The 20,107-nt window shown below is 40.1% G+C and overlaps 1 long non-coding RNA gene and 1 pseudogene across 1 annotated transcript in view; both read left to right on the top strand.

The window, feature by feature from the left end:
- The first annotated feature begins 814 nt into the window (after positions 1–814).
- The window catches only part of LOC140517704 (uncharacterized), a 24,661-nt gene continuing 5,368 nt past the window's right edge, over positions 815–20,107 (top strand). Inside the window, exon 1 of the long non-coding RNA XR_011971735.1 lies at positions 815–959. This is a non-coding gene — a long non-coding RNA (uncharacterized lncRNA). The remainder of the gene's footprint in view (positions 960–20,107) is intronic.
- LOC140525298 (speedy protein C-like) lies at positions 5,060–7,913 on the top strand (annotated as a pseudogene).

Here is a 20,107-nt window from a genome sequence, read left to right on the forward strand (position 1 = left end):
ACTGTGTGTTGGCTCAACTTTCCCTCCAAGTTAGCAACAAATTGTTCCAGCTCAGAGAGGTGCAGATCTAATCTGTTGACATTAATTGTTCTGGTAATCATTTTGCCTGGGGCCACTGCTTTTGTTGAATGTGAATATTTATCAGTCCAGCTCTCTGCACCACATATTACCTTCATTACTCTCACATCCTGTCTGTCTCTTCTCCTTACAATCACATAGTCTATTAAATGCCAATGTTTCCTGTGAGGGTGCATCCACAGAGTTTTGTTGCATTTAGGTAAACGGAAGACAGTGTTGGTGATAAGAAGGTCATGAGATGCCCAGGTCTTCAGTAGTAAGTGACCATTGCTGTTGCTGTTTCCAACTTCATTCCTCCCACCAATTCCCTGCTATGTCCGGTAGTCTGAGCCTATTCTAGTATTAAAGTATCCCAGAATTATAAGCTTGTCCTCTTTTGATGATAAGGGTCTTTGATCTTGCATAAAATTTTTCTTTGACCTCATCTGGGTTTGTCATGACAGGAGCATAGGCACTAATGATGGTGGAGTGCCCTTTTCCTGCAAGTGGCAATCATATTGTCATGAGCCTGTAGTTCACCCCTTTTGGTAGGTATACAAGCTTGTTGACTAGGTTAGTTTTGATTGCAAAACCTACTCCAGCTTCACCTCACTCCCTGCTCCAGAAACATATGTATCTAGCTCCGACTTCAGTAAGCTGGCTTTCATTTGCCAACCTTGTTTCACTTAGGGTTGTTATTTGGATGCAATACCTGCTGAGTTCTCTTGCAACAAGAGCTGTTCATCTTTCAGGTCTACTGGATTTCGTGTTGTCTATAAGTGTGCACACATCCATGTACCGATGATGAGTGGAATCATCTTTGCAGAAGTTTTTATACATTTTTTTGTGTTTTGACCACAGAGTGGGACCCCCACTTGCCACGTTAATCAGGACAAGCTTGGGTAAGTAGACATTTTGGGGGCACCTTTTCTAACCCTTTCCTCACGCTAGGAGGTAAGCAGTGTGATCGGTAAGAGGCTGCTCAGACGACCCAGGAGGCTGCTTCCAGTGAGAAGGCAACCCTATGACCTGGACCACCTGTGGGCAAGGTTGTGACCACAGCTCCAAGTGTGTATGTACCTGCTGCTTTGTCACTTGCCACAGGACTTTGAGATGGGTAAAAATGGTAAACTGATGTGGGTGATGTCTTTTGATTCATGTATGAATTGGATTTAAGTGAAACAGAGTTGTAAGAAGTCATCAACCTCACTTTCTCTTCACGACTCATAACAGTCCAGTGGCAGGACAGAGTCAAGACAACTGGTGATGGCTCCAGATGTAATGGATGACCTTGGTGTCTTTGATGTCTGAGCAAGCTCTAACCAGTCTACAGCCCTGCTTCAGTTGCCTTCATGACCATTAGAACAAACTGTTCTCATCTGCCCATTCCAACAGGGGAAATCTTCAGATACTTGGTGTAGACACCCCCCCTAATTCTCCAAGGGGCCTGAGACCCCTTAGTTACCCTCAGCATAGTTTAGCCTGTCTACCTGAACCAGTTTACTGCAGTGTGGCCACTGTGCATGCTACAGCTTCTCGGAGCCACAGATGAGAGTTAGGTGGATCAGGTAGACACCAAAGATGGAAAGAAGCCCTCACACCAGAGGTACTAGTCTTTCCTGAATACTCCCTATATTCCCTTGAGTATTATCTGGAGAGGAAATATAATACAGGCTCCAGTCAAACTCACTTATTCCCTAGATGAGACTGAAGAAAACATCGCATAGACTGTAATTACACTTACTTATTCCCTAGACTACCTTGTCCTCTGAAGAATGTTAATGACACTAACTTTTGACTTCTAAGGGCACTAAGCTCTGTCAGAGTAATAGCAATGGGCATGCAATGGGCACGCAGTGGGCAAAAATGCAATGGGCAGCTCTAGAGTCCACCAAGGAGTCCAGGGAAATTCCCAGGATGCCAGAAGGGGAGGCAGAACCTCCAAGAGTGGAAGACAGCTACAGTTTTCTTTCTTACCACAGGGGAAAAGGTGAATGCTTGATTTTCTTCCTAAGTCCTTCTAGACAGAGTTCGTTTAATAGGCATGGAAGAGAAATATCCTGGGTTGGAAACAGATTGGGAAATGGGGAGGAATAGTGATGGAGAAGGATCTTGAATTGCCTTAAGCACAGTCATGAAGTACTGCCCCAAAGCTACCAGTATTTTGCTAGGAACAAGACAACATAATTGTGAACAGATAATAGGAAAAGATGGTTAAATCCATTGGTATATACTTGAAACATTGGTTGTATATCAGAAATTCATGCCTAACCCTAGGAAAAATTATGAATGAGGCAAAGTTGTTTTCTCAAACCCCTAGTCTTACGCTATGCTTTCCGCCCTCTAAATTAACATCTCTTTTCAGAGGTGCTCTAGTGAACATTTTACAATAAGTTCTTGGAGGAGGGGAATGTGTCCAAGACACTTTTAATTTTAATCTGTATTATCAACATTTTCTCCATCACTTTCTTAAGCATAAATGATCACAAGAGAATAAATCAACCCTGATTTGTAGTTGTTTACAAATTTTTGAGGCATAAATCCTCACTCTTCTTAAAAATTTCATTTACTTTTTCTGAACTTAAGAAAGAAAACAAGCATTTCCATAATATAGTAAAGTAGAAAAAAGACGATTGTATATGAAACTGCAAATCTATTATGTATAACTTCTACTTCCTTTTAAATATATAATATTGTTATCATGTAACTTTCTTTTTTTCCAATTTTTTTCTTCCCTCCCCCCCCGAGATGGCTACCATTAGACACAAATATGTATGTGTATGTGTGTATGAGTGTGTGTGTATGTGTATGTGTATGTGTAAAGCCATTCTATACATGCTTCTATTTGTCAGTTCTTTGGATGCAGATAGCATTTTCTTTCATACGTCCTTTGTAGTTAATTGGGTATTTATAATAGTCAAAATGACTTAGTCACCCAAAGTTGTCCTTAAAACAATATTGCTGTTACTGTATACAACATTTTCTTGGTTCTTCTTTTTTTGCTCTTCATTATTTCATGCAAGTTTATCCATGCTTTTCTATGATCATTGAGCTCATCATTACCTCACAATCATATACCACGAATTATTTAGCCATTCCTCAGTTGATGGGCATCCCGGCATTTTCAGTTCTTTGCCACCACAAAGAGCAAAGCTGTATAAATATTTTAGAACCTATAGGTTCTTTTCCTTTTTCCCTAATCATCTTTGGAAACAGTAGTAGCAGTACTGTTGGGTCAAAGGGTATATTCGGTATAATAACTCTTTGGGCATAATTCCATAATTCTCTTTAAATTTAATATTTTGCTCTCTAGCTCAAACCAGCTCCATCACACCACCCTTCCCTTCTCCAACCAGTATTCCATCATGCCCTCCACCCAGTGGCATCATGTCTTTACCTAGAGTTGTAAAATTTGAGTCCCTTGGGCCAAGCAGCTACAACCTCCTGAGTGTGGCAAAACTAGATTAAAATGTAATTGGGAAATGTTTAACAAAATAAGTAAAATACAACATAAATAGTGTTTGTTGTTAGTTTTCTAAGTCAATAGGTGGCCTACAGGTATCTATATTGTATTTTGAACACCATTGCTCTTCACGACACCATCCATGCAAAACCTGCTCTTAGGGAAGAATCTGATATGTTCTTTTATGCTAAGATATAAATAAGAGATAATGAATTAATGAAAAATGCCTTTGCATGATGTATAGAGAACCACCTTAAGAGTCAGGAAAACAATGAGTTCAAGTCTTGCAGCTGATGTATATTGATTGTATCACCTTGGGCAGCTCTCTAGGATTATAAATTGCAGGGCAGGTGCCCAACTACACTGAGGGAGGGAATTTCCTTTCTGAGAGTTCCCTGTACTCATGAAATATATAGACAAAAACATTTCTTAAGCACTTAAGCTTACATTTACTAAGCATTTATGTTAAACGATAGGGAGACACATATAAGTGAGCCAGACAGTTCTTGCCCTCAAGAAATTTTGATTCTAACAAGGGAAGACAACACCTAAATCAGAGATGGGGACTGGGAAGGGGTGCGGTGGGGTGGGGCAGAAGCTCCCAAGACCACATGATAAGGTGATGGAGTACTGACCTATTCTTTGCAAGATAAGTTGAAATCCCACTATCAGACTCCTACATGATTCAAAGGGAAGAGTCCAAGGCTCCCACAGGAAGGAGATGAGTGATAAAGACCAGAGTAGAGGTGACACAGTGTGACAATAACTGGAAAGTAACCAAAGTCTGACCAAAAAATGGGAGGGATATTAATATTATGCTCTCAGGGCTACTTGCATTTCAAATAGTTGTAATTGTAGAATTTGAGGCATTCGCAATCTGAGTGTGACAATTTGTGACATTTTGGGGATGGGGGAAGGAGGAAATGGGAAGATTCATCTGTTATCTCTGAAATCAAATCACATGAGTGGTCAGCTAGTTCATCCTACTTCCACAGCTGACTGTGAAAAAGTATAACATGGCAATTAAACGTAGAAGCAGTTGAACAAACCAAAAACCATTCATTGAAGGTGTTGTATTTAATTCACTTTTCAAGTAACCTTCACACACCTCCATTTTACTCTTCCTATATTTCTGTGATAATAAAAGGAATGCCCATTATTATCCCCATTTTACAGATAAAGGGACAAAGGCACAAAGAAGCAATCCACACTCAATAAGCGTGGAGTGTAGGGCAGGGGTGAGGCGGTGAGGGTGAGGGTGAGGGTCTGTCCTTAGGCTCCCCAGCTGGTAAAGCCAAAGAGGCTGCATTTGGTGGGGGCCCTGCTGGCTCTGGGGGTGGGGCTATGGGAGAAGGGAGTTGGTAGCTCCTTAGACACTAGGGCAGGTGCCCCCAGGGTTCAGTGGCTATACCACCATCTTGATTCTCTCCAGCCCTTCTCCCCCAGACCTAGAGGAGAGGCTGAAACTTGGGTTCTGCTTTCTCCTATGGACAGGTCCTATACTCCCTTTCCCTTCTTCCTTCCCTCCCTGCTGCCATGATGATAAGCCTGATGAACCGAAGCCAGGACTCAGCTATGGCCCTTCCTGGGGCTCACCAGCAGGGTGAAACCAGGAGTCTGGATTGGCACCAGCCACCTCCCCTCTCACCCGAGCCAGGAGGTGCACGACTTCCTTAACTTTCTAGAGGGCAGCTACCTGCAGCAATTCTTTGTCACTGATCTATGCTTCCAAATCTCTGATAAGTATCTCTTGGCGATGGTCCTGATTTATGGCCTGCAGCTCAGTGAATATACCCACAGCAACCTCTTCTTAGCTTTGTATCTAGCTAAAGAATGGAGGAAGACACAGAGGACCCCAAGTATGAGATTTTGTCCTAGGCCCTGGGCATGGGCTGGCCAAAACTTGTGCTCAGCTTCCTGCTGGTCCTGAGGGACAAACTGGGGGCCCAGATGGCCTACAGGGCAGCTGTGAGAAGACACTGTTGTGAAGAGGTCATGACATAGGAACCATCCCATTGGTCTTGGACCAGGAAATGGCCTGCCCACCATGGCTTGTCAAGGTTCCCCCCAGGTAGACCCGAGCTGCTCTGCCATCCTGTCCCATTCTCAGATCTCTCTCCACTGGGCTGCTCTGTTTGTAGCTGCTGGGTCTGGTGGGGCTGTTCTTCATTTCCTCTCAGAGAGTCCTCCTCACCCCCAGCAGCAATCCCCCAAACAGCCTCCTCCAGCTCAGTCCCTTCCCACTTTTTCCTTGACCCCCTTGTCCCAGGAACTTTTTCTTCATTCTTCCTCCAATGCTGCTGCTAGAATCTGGAATCTACACTTTGCAGATCCTGCCAGAGCTGACTGCCACCACCTCCCCTGCTCCCTGACAGTCAATAGGATACAGAGCAGCCAGAACCAGCCTACTATTGCCCCTGTGTGAAGTGACTGCCCTCCCTGGCTCTGGCTGGCATCACTGCTTGCCCTTCTCCTCCCTTCTTTTCTTCAGCTTACTAGTGAGTAAGCTTCAGCCTTCCTTGCTGTGTAACTCCTATTTTTCTTGACATCACAATAGTCTTGGTTCCTTCTTTAATAAATTGGAGAAGAGACATTAGAAGAAAAAAAACCCAAAAGTGCTGTGATCTGATATGTTCTTTTAAGCTAAGATATAAATAAGAGTTAAGAAGTTAATGAAAAATAACATTGCATGATGGATAGAGAACCACCTTAAGAGTCAGGAAAAAAATGGGTTCAAATATTGAAATACTTGAATTGATTTATATTGAAGTGAATTGATGAATATTGGTTGTATGACCTTGGGCAAGTCTCTAGGACTGTAAATTGCAAAGAAGGTGCCCAACTACGTTGACAGAGTCTGTGTCTAGAGCTGAGGCCTAATCTTCTGGATCAGTGCTCTTTCCATCCAACTGTATATGTTTTGAAACATCTTGGATTCTCATCCCTGCAATTTCCTGGATCTCTTGGCTCCATCAAAAAAGAAGAACTGCAGGGAATCAAGAATAAATTTTCTCTCTTTTTTCTTTTTAACCATAAAGGTAAATAACCAGTGTCATCAGTCAATCAATCAACAAGCATGCAATAATTACCTACTGCAGCCAAGCACTCTGCTGTGCTCTTCAGTTACGATGACAAAGTGAAGTAGTCCCTTCTTAAAAGTTTACATTCAAAAGTTTGCTACAAGGCAGTAACAAAAGGGCATGTAATGGAACCAGATAATGGGGTATTCATTGATCTTTTTCTTTTACAAAGGGATGTTTACTCTGAAGATAAAGGAATAACTAAAATACAAACTTTTCCCCATCTCCTTGGAAATACATTCGCTCCTATACTGCAGCATGCTTTGAGAGCGTGATCTCCAACTTAGCTCAGTTCCTACATACCACTGGTGCCACAAAGTTCTTAACCAAATGGGTCATTGCTGCCTAGAAACCTTGCCTCATCTACTGCTAGGCTGGATCCTGAAGGCCATTCCTTGCTGCTCAGGGCATTGATACTGGTCTGGCTGTAAAACCCAGCACAGTAGGAGATTCCTGGAATCCCTGATATTGTTTTCCTGACAATTTGTAACTCACAAGGTCGAGCCTCCAGATTAATCTCCTTCACTTTAGATGGAAGAATAAAAATCAAAAACAGGTAAAGAACCAAGGACTGTTTTCACAGAGTCACATGGACTAGGAGGAAATAAAGTTCAAGGCTTCCCCACTCAAAGCATTGCGCCTTAACACACACTATCAGGGAAGAAGTCAAACCACATAACCAAAAGAGCCAAATTCTACAGTGGGGCCTTTAAAACAAATTGAGTGGATTGCTTTAGGAAGCTTTCAAGACTCCACTGAGGTCATTGCTGTATCTATTGCAACCAAGCCAGCAGAGGCTGAGCTAGAAGGTCAAAATGACCTACCAAGGGGACAGGGAGAAGGTTCCAAAGAGACATGATGACTAGCTTTTGGGGGAAGGCTGAGAGAAGGCCAAAGCAACTCCTGATCTTGTATCATCTGATGCCCTGTGTATTGAAACATTGGAAAAAGGAATGTCAGGCCTTGGTGGGTTTTCCCTCTTCTCCCTAAAGACTCTGAAAAGTCATTTGTGAAGTCCCAAGCTCAATTACGAGTCTACTTTTCTTCTTTTCTTTCTTTCCTTCCTCTTTCATATCTCCCTCCCTTCCTTTTTTCCTTTCATCTTTCCTTCCTTCTTTCCTCCTCCTCCTCTCCCTCCTTCCTTTCCATCTCTTTTTCTCTTCTCTCTTTTTTCTTTCTTTCTTCCTTCCTCACTTTCTTTTCCTCTCTTTTTCTTTCTTTCCCCCCTCTCCTCTTTATCTTTTTCTCTTTCTTTTTCTGCCTTCCTTCCTTCCTTTCTTAAAAGTAATTCCCTAAGAAGTCATGCATGTATACCTAGGAATTCTTGACAGATGCCTGGGAGTAAGGAAGTAGAGATTTCAGATCTTTACCAGAGTGGTTGATATGTGAGTGTTTTAATAGAATTATCCTTAATTTCTGGTTCCATTCAATGAATGAATTCATTAATAATGTGAATGTTAAATTCCCTTAGTGGCAAGTAGCAAGAAATTGGGAAGGAGAAAAATCTTAGTGGGATGAGAACCCTAAACACCTGTTTTTCCATCTCCCATGTGCATCTGTATAGAAGAAAAACCCTTAGCAGGTGATTTTTTGGAGGGAAGGAGTTCTTAATCTTTTCTGTGTCACGGACCCCTTTGGCAGTTCTGGTGAAACTATAAAGTGTTATGTAATCATCTTTATATTTTGAACTCTAGACTTAGGTAGTGTAATAGCTACCGAGGCAAACCTCTAAGAGCTGAGGAAGCAGAGGCTGTATTTGTTTCCCACATGTGAAAAAGAGAAAAAATCTCTCAAACCTGGTGGTTTATGCTGGGATCACAATGCTAATAGCTATCCTAGAGCCACTCACCTGTCCACCTCTTATGCCCATATTAGACAGGTTTGGTTTTTTTCTGTAGAAGAAAATCATTTAGCAGGTGATTTTATATAGTGTAGAGGGGTCTGTTATGGACCCCTTTGGCAATCTGGTGAAACCTATGAACTCATTTTTCTTTCTTCCTTTTTTTTAAAAAAAGAAGTTATACATCAAGGTATTTTATTTACAGATAGTATTTATTTTTTCCAATTACATGTAAAGATAATTTTCAACATTTACTTTTTATAAGATTTTGATTTCCAAATTTTTCTCCTTCTCTCCTTTCCCCCCTCCTCAAGAGGGCAAACAATCTGATATAGGGTATACAAGTGCAATCATGTTAAATATATTTCTACATTATGGACTTCTTTTTCTGAATGTTTTTAAATACATAAAATAAAATGCACAAAATTGTAAAGGAAACCAATAATACTGAAATACAGTTATTGAAATACTTTTTAAAAATTCATGGAACCCATACTAAGAGCATCTTGTATAAGGGAAAAGCCCTATTCTAACACAGATAGCAGGACAGCTAGGTGACACAGCAGATAGAATGCCAGGCCTGGAGTAAGGAAGACACATCTTTGTGAATTCATTTGGCCTCAGACACTTACTAGCTGTGTGACCCTGGACAAGCCACTTAAACCTGTTTGCCTAAGTTTCCTCATCTGTAAAATGAGTTGGAGATGGAAATGACAAATCACTCAAGTATCTTTGCCAAGAAAACCCCAAATGGGGTCACAAAGAGTTGGACATGACTGAAATAACTCAATAACAACAAAAAACATAGAGAGCAACAAATATGCCTTGTTTTTGCCAATGGTACCCTTGGGTACTTGTCTAAACCCCTGTTTAAGCAGGTATCCAAGGGTACCATTGGCAGGAATAAGGCATAAATAGGAAGAAAGATGAAGAAGAAAAGTTAAAGGGAACCTGGGAAAGGAAAGAAACACAAAAGAAGCATGTGATGGTAAACAGTGGTGGAATAAAGCCAAGTGCCTTGGAATTAGACCAGATAACAGCAGCAGGTCACAAGTGGTAGATAAGGAGTCAAGAGTCAGATAAGCAGAAGTAAGATTGTTTGAGGCAAGTAAGTCTTAGGGATCAGATCAATAAATGAGTCAGAATCAAATAGGCAAGCCAGAGTTAGAGCATACATGCATGGGATCAGGATACATCGCTGATCAGAAGGCAAGTAAAGAGAAACAAAGCTTAGAAAGACACAGACAGGGCAGAGTGGGGCAGATGTCCAAGCAAATAGTCAAGAACTCAGACCTGTATAAATGAAAAGAGCAAAAAAAATATCAAGACAAGGAAAGGCACTGATATTTAAGGCAGAAGCCTTTGTCCAACTGTTAACATAGGATCATAGAAACCAATGCTCAGATAACCTAGTTCAACCCTCTCTTCCTACTAATGAAGAAACTGAGATTCACAAGAGGTTGTGACTTGTGTATGTTCATACAGCTGTTAATTATTGGAAGAGATTCAAGCTAGGCTCTCTAGACTTCAAGTCAGATGTTCCTTCCATGCTTTTGTGTACTTTGATTTTTACATACTGGGGTGTTTGTTTTTTTAAATGATACTTGTTTTAAACTATAAGAAAAAAAGAATCTGGTGTAGCTTTTAAATAATAGCTAAGAATTTTCCTAAAAAACAATTGCATGGACTTTACAAATACAAGATATTACAAAAGTTTTTCGTTTAAATTTCAGCTGAAAATTATACTAAGACTTTTGGAACTCCCTGTATAGCCACCAACCTCAAATGGTTAATTTTCAGATAAGTTTGAGTGATTGGAACACAAGATTATAAGAGACATCTATATTTAACGGTAACTCTAGTCATATCATTATGAAAACAACATAACAGCCAAATGTCTGACATCATGTAGCTCTGATTTTTTAAAAAATTTTTTTTTATTTATGGGCTTTGACTCAAAATGGAAAACTTGAACCCAAAGAGGATGTTGGAGTCCTCTATGAACAAGTATGGACAAAGCAGATGAGAAATGGCTTGTCAACAGAAAACTTGAAGAGTGTGGACAGATTCCTGTGGGAACAAGTTGTTCTCATTGGTGACCCAGTTTTCAAGATCTGGGCTAGAAAAATGAATGACTGTATTACCACTTAATTAGAAGCTTCTAACAGGGCCTAAAGCCCAGTTAGCTGTTACATATTTTAAAAAATTGTATTTGTATTGTGCTTTATAGGTTACAAAGCACTTTTACAGCCATTATCTTAATGAAACTTTGTCTGGTAAGTGAAACAGATCCCACCTCTGATACATGTGGCATTAGGCAAGTCACTTGATGTCCCTAAGCTTCAGTTTCCTTATCTATGTAAAAAGGGAGTTGAACTGGATGATCTCCAAAGTCCCTTTCAGCTCTACACCTGTGATCCTACATTGCCCTCTCCATCTGACAGATGAGAAAACTAAGGCACTGAAAGGCTGTGATTTGCCAAAGCTTATGGACCTAGGGCATAATATTAACAATAGCTAACATATATGTGGTTCTTATTCTGTGCCAATCACTGTGCTAAGTACTTTATAATTATCTCATTTGGTCCTCATAGCAACCCTGGGAGGTATTATTATTATTAATATTATATACATTAATGATAAATATAGTTATAATATTATTATAATAACTATTATTATCTCCATTTTACAGATGAGAAAACTGAGGCAAAAAAAGGTTAAATGACTTGCCCGGGGTCACACAACTAATAAGTATCTAAGACTAGATTTGAACTCAAGTCTTACTGATTCCAGGTCTAGTGCTCTCCCTCTCCTTCTCCCTCTCCCTTTCCCTCTTTCTCTTCCCCTTTACAGAGAGAACTTTAACACTTAGAATGCAATCTCCCACCAGCCCCAATGCCGCCAAGGAAGTAAGTACAAGAAAATGCCTTAGTTCTCTCTTGGGAACTTCCATTATTATAGTTACTCTGCCTAAACATCCTTTAACTCCTCTATCCTGAAAGAAGTGGCATATACTGATTCTGTCTAGCCATATAAAGGAAAGGAGAGGAGTGGAGGTAGGAATTGGGGTATCAGTACAGGAAGCTGTTCTAGGTCTGAAGGAAAGGAGACTAGAATTATCTGAGGTCAGTTTTATCCTCTAAGAGGTTACTCAAGATAGGGACCCAGGCCAGCAAATGTATCCCCAAATCTGAGGATACATAGGCTGCATTGTAATCCAATCTCATCAGCAAAGGGAAAGAAGGCAGAAGGAAGACAAGAAAAAGGCTGAAAAAGATCAGGTCTCTTTATAACCAACTCAGTTTGCTTGTTTTTCTTTATGCCCTGGCTTATAGGATCATAACATTACAGAACTTAGAACTGGTTTTTGCTGTTGTTTTGGTTCAATCATTTCAGAATTGTCTGACTCTTCAGGACTCCATTTGAGATTTTTCTTGGCAAAGATACCGGAGTAGTTTGCCGTTTCCTTCTCCAGCTCAGTTTCACGGGCGAGAAAACTGAGGCAAACAGGGTGAAGTGACTTGTCCAGGGTCACACAGCTAATAAGTGTCTGAGGCTGGATTTGAACTCAGGAAGATGAGTCTTCCTGACTCCAGGCCTGGTGCTCTGTGTACTATGGCACCACCTACCTGCCTATGTAGAATGGGAACTTAGAACTGGAAAGGACCGTAAATATCAGTACCTCTGCTATTTTATAGAAGAGATAACTCAGTGCAGAGAGGCTAAGTGATCTGCCCAAGGCCACTCAGTACAATTAGGATTACACCCATGGCCTTTGGCTCCAAATTTAAAGTTCTTTCTACTGTACCACATCAAGCCAATATCAATCATAAATCAATCGGTCAACAAGTATTTGTTAAACATCTGTTGTGTGCCAGGCATGGTGCTAGGTTCTGAGTATCAAAAGACAAAAATGAAACAGTACTCAAAAGCTTACATTTTCTAGGAGAAGACAATGTATAAACATTTAAATACAGCTGATAAAAAATGAATACAAGGTAATCTTCATGGAGAGGCACTAGCTAACGGAGTGAATAGAAAAAGCCTCATGTAGGAAGCGGTGTATGAGCTGAACTTTGAAGATAACTAGGAACTCTAAGAGACAGAAATGAGAAGGTGGGGCATTCCAGCCTCCAGGGACATCCTGTGAAAGACATGAAGACAGGAGATGAAATGCCCTATATGAGGAACAGCAAGAATGCCAATTTGGATGGACTAAAGCATAAGAAAAGGAGGTGTATAATAATGTATATTATTGTACAATATATTATTGTATATTATATTATACCATACCATATATTATAATATATTGTTATATAATAATATTATTATACAATAAAATATTGTAAAATATATTACTATATAGTAATATATAATAATGTATAATAATGAGTGAATGAGGCATATTTGAGGTGCTTACTAAGCACTGTGCTAAAAGCATTGGGGACAGTATTAACTGTGCCCAATAAATGGGAGTAGACCTCCTCAGCTTAGACTTAGACTCCTATACAGAGGGAGACATTATATATCGAATAAAACCAATTAATTACAAGGAAACAATACAACATTAAGTAATCTGATTTCTAATTTGATGGAACATTAGGGACTTTTCAAGTTGGGAGGGGGAGAGCAAATAGTTGTAATTCCCTGAATTCAGAAAAAGAGGTGTCCCATTCTCCACCCCTCCAAGTGTCTGAAAACAATCAAAGGAGGATGGAAACATTAACTGATTGATCAGTATGGACCCAGTTTTCAGATAAGACATATAGGTTGCTTGAGATGTACAATTATGACAAAATTCCTGTATCAGTCTTTGGATTTGAATGAATTTGGTTAGCATAATCTAGATCCTTTGCTAAGAGTCTCTAAGCAGCAGGTAGAGGTGGTCCACCTTCCCAGCCATGCATAGTTAAGTTCATACAATACAGTAAGGTTTTCTCCCAATTCCACAACTGAAAAAAGTTTTCTCACAAGATGGAAGTTGGATCAGACCCATAACTGAATAGAAAGGGAACTGAACTAGCTCCAGAACTGAGTCAAAATGGAATCAGTGTGGTTTGCCCAGTTCCCACCAGCACTTGCTGTCCTAATCTCCTCCATTCCCTTGATTTTCTCATGGTCAGGGTGGTGGTAGTTCAACTTGCTTGGCACATGTTGCCTCCTGTCTCTCCCTCAGGGTGCCCTGATGCTTCAGTTAGGTTGACAGGCTGCCCTTTGAATGGCAGCAGGTTGGCAGTTGGTGGAAATGACTAACTCCTTCTTTTTTGGCATTGTGTCCATAGATGATGACTGTTAGGGGTAGGCTAGAAGCTAGACTAGTGATCCAGGAGGTGTGGCCACTGTCAGGACTTCTATGCTTATCTGACTGTATGTGGCAATTGGTCAGCAATTGCTGGTGGTTGTGACGAGGAAAGTGGCTCCCTTCTCTACAATATTTTCTCTCCTTAGAGACAGATATGGAAGCATGGCGGGAAACAGGTCTGGTGGTTTGGGAGACACTGTTATTCCAAAATCTCTTGAGTTTAGGGTCCTGGGCTCTCTCCTTCAGGATCTGAAGGGAAATAATGATCAAGGTGGAAGCAGTGGTTTGATTCGCCTGGCACATGTGGTTTCTCATCTGTCCTTCAGGGAATAACAAGGCTAGAAATGCGGGTTGGATCCAGGTTGTGAAAGCTAAACACATTAAACAAAATTGACCATGAAGGTGGATTTGGCTTCTTGATCTTACATAGGGCATTCTAAGGGAGATGTTGTCCTCTGCTCTTGATATCAGAAAATAAAAAAGTTACTTAAGAGACCTTGACTTGCCTGTACTGTGCAGTACATGAAGAGTTCTTATTGGTTTGTGCTTTTCAGTATTGGCGGCACCTTCACTCATTTATTCCCCTTGGCTAACAGGTTGAGGCGAGGAAATTGGAATATTCTTTGCTCTCCATTGCTACTTCCAATTCCTCTTCCCCTTACCACCATCACTTAGTAATCTCTCCTTTAAGATCTATGGTATTTGTATCTGACATCCAGTCAAGATCCTAGTAGCTGCTCCCTACAGATCTCAGGTCACTCCTCAAAGAGTTTGGTACCTGGCTCGCAATTTTTCTCTTCTCCTCAACTTTTGCCCTATGCTAGGGAACTTCAACATGTATATTGACTTTCCCTCAAACATTCTAACCACTCAGTTCCTCAACCCACTCATTTCTTATGACTCCAGCCTACGTCAGCCACACGCAAAGATGGTCCTACCCTTGATCTTACCCATCACCCACAATTGCACCTTCAACACATTTGAAAATTCTAAAATCTTGTCTACCTATTATCTTATCTTATATTTTATAGTATAATTACATTAATTATTATATTAATATTATATATCATATTATCTATAGAAGCTTTCCACCGCTTTCTGTGTCTTCCCTTACTAAAGCCCACTCTTTGTTTACATGGTAAACTATAATCCCTGGACCCAGCAGTTTGTTCCTAGGTCATCTCCCTTGCACTAGCTAGCCACTTGTCCTATTTTCCTCATCTTGACCCTGTAGTGAGCCTGTTCAACCCTACACCATTCTTTTCTCTGGAGTCCCTGGCCCCTTTATCATATCATTGATTGCCCCAGGCTATGCTTCAGCCTTGGACAATTCCCACTATCTATTACCTTCACTCCTACATGTGTACTGCTGAATGAAAGTGGAGAAAATCATCTAACACCCGTACTCTGGCTAGGTCCACTATAAATCTGTGCTATACAACCTTAACTGGGCCCTCAGTGCCACTAGGCAATCTTTCTACATCTCCATTTTCTACTCACTATCCTACTCTCCATAGCAGCTCTTCCAGATGTTTTCATCTTTTCTCAAACCTCCCCAGGCTTCCCCTCTCCCACACCTGTTCCCTGATGACTTTGCCTCATATTTAACAGAAAAAAAATTGAAGCCATTAACTGTGAGCTTCCTCTTCTCCTTTCTTCTTCTTCTCATCACTCACATACCTTCTGCCACTATCTCTTCCTTCATCCCTTTCTCGCAAGAAGAGGAAGCCTTCCTTATTCCTTACCAAGGCCTACTCCTTCACCTGCTCAAGGGACCCCATAATATCCTGTCTCCTCCAACAAATTGCCCCCTCTGCCATCCCCACTATATCATTTACCTTCAATTTCTCCTTATTGACTGGTTCGTTCTCTATTGCCTACAAACATGCTCATGTCTCCTCCACTCTCAAAAAACCTTCACTTAATCCTTCCATCCCCTCTATCAACCTAAATCTCTTCTGTCCTTTGTAGCCAAGCTCCTTGAAATCTTATAATAGGTGCCTCTACCTTCCTCTCATTCACTTCTTTGCCACTTACACTATGGCTTCCGACCTCATCATTACATCAAAACTGCTCTCTTTAGAGTTACGAATTAATTGCCAAATCCAGTGTTCTTTCCTCAATCTTCATTCTTCTTGACCTTTCTGCAGCCTTCTCCTTAAAGCTCTTTTCTCTAGGTTTTTGGGAACACTGCTTCTTCTGATTTTCCTCCTACCTATCAGATTGCACTTTCTCAGTCTCCTTTGCTAGATCCCTATCCAGGTTATACCCTCTAACCATAAATATACAGGAGAGATTTTTTTCTGCATCCTCTTCTTTTTTTTCCCTATTTATTACTTCACTTGGTAGTGAAGCTACCATGGTTTTAATTACCATATCTATGAGACTGACAATTCTCAAATCTACTTATCCTGCCATAACCTCTCTGCTGATCTCTAATCTTGCATCATCAATTGTTTTTCAAAGACATCTCAGTAGACATTTTAAACTTAACATGCCCCAAAGTGAACTTATCTTTCTCCCTAAATTCTCCCCGACACTCCTGTTTTCCTTATTACTATCAAAGGTACTACCATTCTCCCCATTCTCTCAGATCCTAAACCTCAGTGTCGCCCTCAACTCTTCAACCATCTCTCACCTTCCATATGCAATCTGTTACCAAGACCCACTGATTTCACCTTTGTAACATCCCTAAGATATGCTCCCTTCTCTCTTCTGATACTACCACCATCCTGGTACAGGCCCTCATCAACTCATATTTGTACTATTGCAATAGCCTGCTGGTGGACCTGCTTATCTCAAGTCTCTCCCTACTCTAACCCATCCTCAATTCAGTCATCAAAATGATTTTCCTAAAGTACAGATCTGACCATGTCACCTCTCCCTACGCAATAGACTCCTGTGACTCCCTATGACCACCAGGGTCAAATAGAATATCCTCTATTTGATGTCTGAAGCCCTTTTTAACCCACTCCCCACCACCTTTCCAAACTTCTTACTCCTTTCTTTTTGTCAAATACTCTTCAAACCAGTGACATTGGCCTCCTTGCTGTTCCAGCAACAAGATACTCCATCTCTTGGCTCCTGGCACCTTCTCTGGCTGTCCCCCGTGTCTGGCATGCTGTCTCTCTTCATCTCCACCTCCTGGCTTCTCTGACTTTGTTCAAGTCCCAACTGAAATCCCATCTTCTACAGGAAGCATTCACCAACCCCTCTTAATTCTAGTGCCTTCCTTCTTATAATTAATTTTTCTCCAAATTTATTAATTTGTTTTCAATTTTCAACAATCACTTCCATAAGTTGTAAATTTTCTCCTCCTCCCTGCCCCCTCTCTCCCTAAGATGGCATGCAATCTTATATGGGCTCTATTATTAACGTTCCTACTAAACACATTTTCACATTAGTCATGTTGCATGGAAGAATTAAAACAAATGACAGAAACCATGAGAAAAACAAAACAAAACTCCATATAACAAAAGAGAAAACAATCTGTTTGATTCTGAGTTCTGACTCCATAGTTCTTTCTCTAGATGTTCTTAAAATTATTTTTAAGTTTTTCTTGTGTATAGCTTATAGTGTGTGTGTGTGTGTGTGTGTGTGTGTGCGTGTGTATGTGTGTGTGTGTATTTGTTTGCTTCTTATTTCCTTCATTAGATTGTGAGCTCCTCCAGGGCAGGGACCATCTTTTGCTTCTTTTTGTACTCTAGCACTTAGCAAAATGCCCGGCACATGGTAGGTACTTAATAAATATTTTTTGACAAGACTGCTATGTTCTGAGATTTGCATCCCATAAATAATTCATGTTTTCTATAATCAGTGGTTCTCAGGATTTTATACCTTGGGGACACCCAGATTTTCATGATTATTCTCAATAATTTTTTCTTCTTATACTAAGGATATCTTCCCTGCCTGGCAGAGTTGACTAAGAACTAGCAGATAGGCAGTGGAAACAGTGGAAAGAACAAGGATCTTGGAGTTAAGTTTTTTCTACGAAACTCACTGGTGCTTTGTGGTAGCAAAGAACAGAAATTAAGTGGATGGCTTTGGTCAGGGAGTGTTAAACAAATTGTGGTATGTAAATAACATGTAAAAGTCATTGTACTTCATGTCATGATCTATGCAGCCAGGGCCCAATTAGTGCAAATAATAAACCCCTGAAGTGGTCACATTATTTGGATTCACACTGCATATTTCCATTGGATTAGAACCAGTTACCATATTTTATGTAATTAAAACTTCAAATAATGCATATTTAAATACATATGACCCTTTTAGTGAATTCATTATTTGTACTCATTTGGACCTGGCCGTATGAGGCATGCAGCAAATAAGAGAAGAGTGATGTAAAGTGAAGTAAGCCATACTAGGAAAACAAATACATTATGACTACAATGATGTAATTGTAAAAGACAATAAAACCAAAATGAAAATTGTATAATTATAATGACCAGGTTCATTCCTGGCAAAGAGATGAGAAAATGTACTTTCCTTCTTTCATTGGAGTGGTGGGAGATTATAGGTCTGAAATGCTAAATACCATATCAGAAATGGCTTATGCGCTGTATGGTTTTGTTGAATTGTTTAAAAATCTTTATTAAAGGGAAGGATTATGGACAGTGGGTGAAGAGAAGTCTAATTGGAAATGAATGTGACATAAAAAATCAAAGCCATAAATAGACTTTAAAACACTCACTGGTGCTTTTTAAATGTGAATTTGACCAATGACAAGAGCGTAAGATTTTTGTAACAAGTTTTCAATAATATGTATAGGGGTAAAGGCTAAGGAGGTATATCTCATAGAGCTATTAAGATCTCCTCCTACACAAAGTAACACGCCCTTAGCATTTTCCTGGCACATTTTTGCACTTTTCCACTTCCTAACAGATAGGGTCTGCCACCCCTGAAATTGTTTTTTAGCATCATGAGAACTAGGCCATCATATTCTCAGAGATAATCTGAGTTGCATTTTACTTTTTGGTCAGATGTCTTCAGACGTATGCTCTTGAATACATAGTTTTAAAAAATTAAATGTGTATTTGGACCTGTAGGTCTAATTTTGATCTAGGTTCAAGGTTTAATTCTAAATGCAAATTACTCAATATTATTAACCAATTTAAAAAATGAACTTTTGCCTGTTCCTGGAACATGGTAGTTCCAAAACCACCAAGTGCAACAGCAGTCACTGAGTATCAGCAACAACCTGGTATTGGTTGCAACTAGAAGGTTTCATTACATTCTCATTTTTAAATTAATTTTTATTATGAACAATTAAAACTCCATGTCCTCTTATCCTCTGCTTTGGCATTCTCAGGTCAAGGGGAGATATTTTAAAAATCTATCTCTTTATTTTTAGTTTTCAACATTCATTTCCACAAGATTTTGAGTTCCAAATTTTCTCCCCATCTTTCCCCTCCCCCATCCTCAGACAGCATGCATTCTGACTACCCCTTCCCCCAGTCTGCCATCCCTTTTATCATCCCAAGGAGGATATTTTTGACAAGCCTAATTTTATAAATATAGATTAAGGCCCCATTCAATGCAGCATCTCTATTCACAGACCAGGGAGCAACTACAAATCAAATTGCATTAAGAGAAAATGGCAAAGTAACTCACAGAAAAATGGGAATTGAAGACATTCTCAGTTTCCTCCTCTATCTCCTACCACTGGTTTGTAACTCTTACAGGCATCCAAGGAGAAGTAATAACTCCAGAAATAATAGGTGGGGCTAGGAAACTCTTTGTGGGGGAAGAAAAGGGATGAGAAATGATTCTCTCATTTCCCACTTACTTCCAGATTGATCTTAGTCATCAGACACGTACAGATGCCCTTTCAGTGAAATCATCTTCCTTAATGGCTATAGATTCACCTATATGGCCCCTCTTCCTTGTTCTAACCAAAGGCTTTCCTCCTAGTCATGGCAGGAGATATTAGGTGCAGTTCTCCATAGCTGCCTTCTTCACTCTCTTGTCTCTCCTCCCTTTCTTTTTCTTCCTTTCTACTCTTGCCTTTCTTCTATTATCCCTTCTCTCATATCCCACCTCTTTATTCACTCCTTTAAAAGTTTCCTACTCCTACCCAATCCCTACTCTCACCTCCTCCCTTTTCTTTCCTCTCCTCTTTTTCCTTTTATTATTAAATGTTTTATTTTAAACTTAAGTGCTCAAATGAATCTATGATCTCATTAATACAGATGTTTCCTTTAAAATGAAGATCATAATCCATCCATGCCTTGTATTGATTCTAGTTCATCTTCACCATAGTCAGTCTACTAAATGTATTGGAGGTCTTTTTTAAAAAATATATTAATATAATAACAGAAGGGCACATAGGCCACACAACAGTTAATCTTCACTCTCGCCGTATG

Source organism: Notamacropus eugenii, chromosome 1 (assembly GCF_028372415.1).
Source record: "Notamacropus eugenii isolate mMacEug1 chromosome 1, mMacEug1.pri_v2, whole genome shotgun sequence".
Lineage (NCBI taxonomy): Eukaryota > Metazoa > Chordata > Mammalia > Diprotodontia > Macropodidae > Notamacropus > Notamacropus eugenii.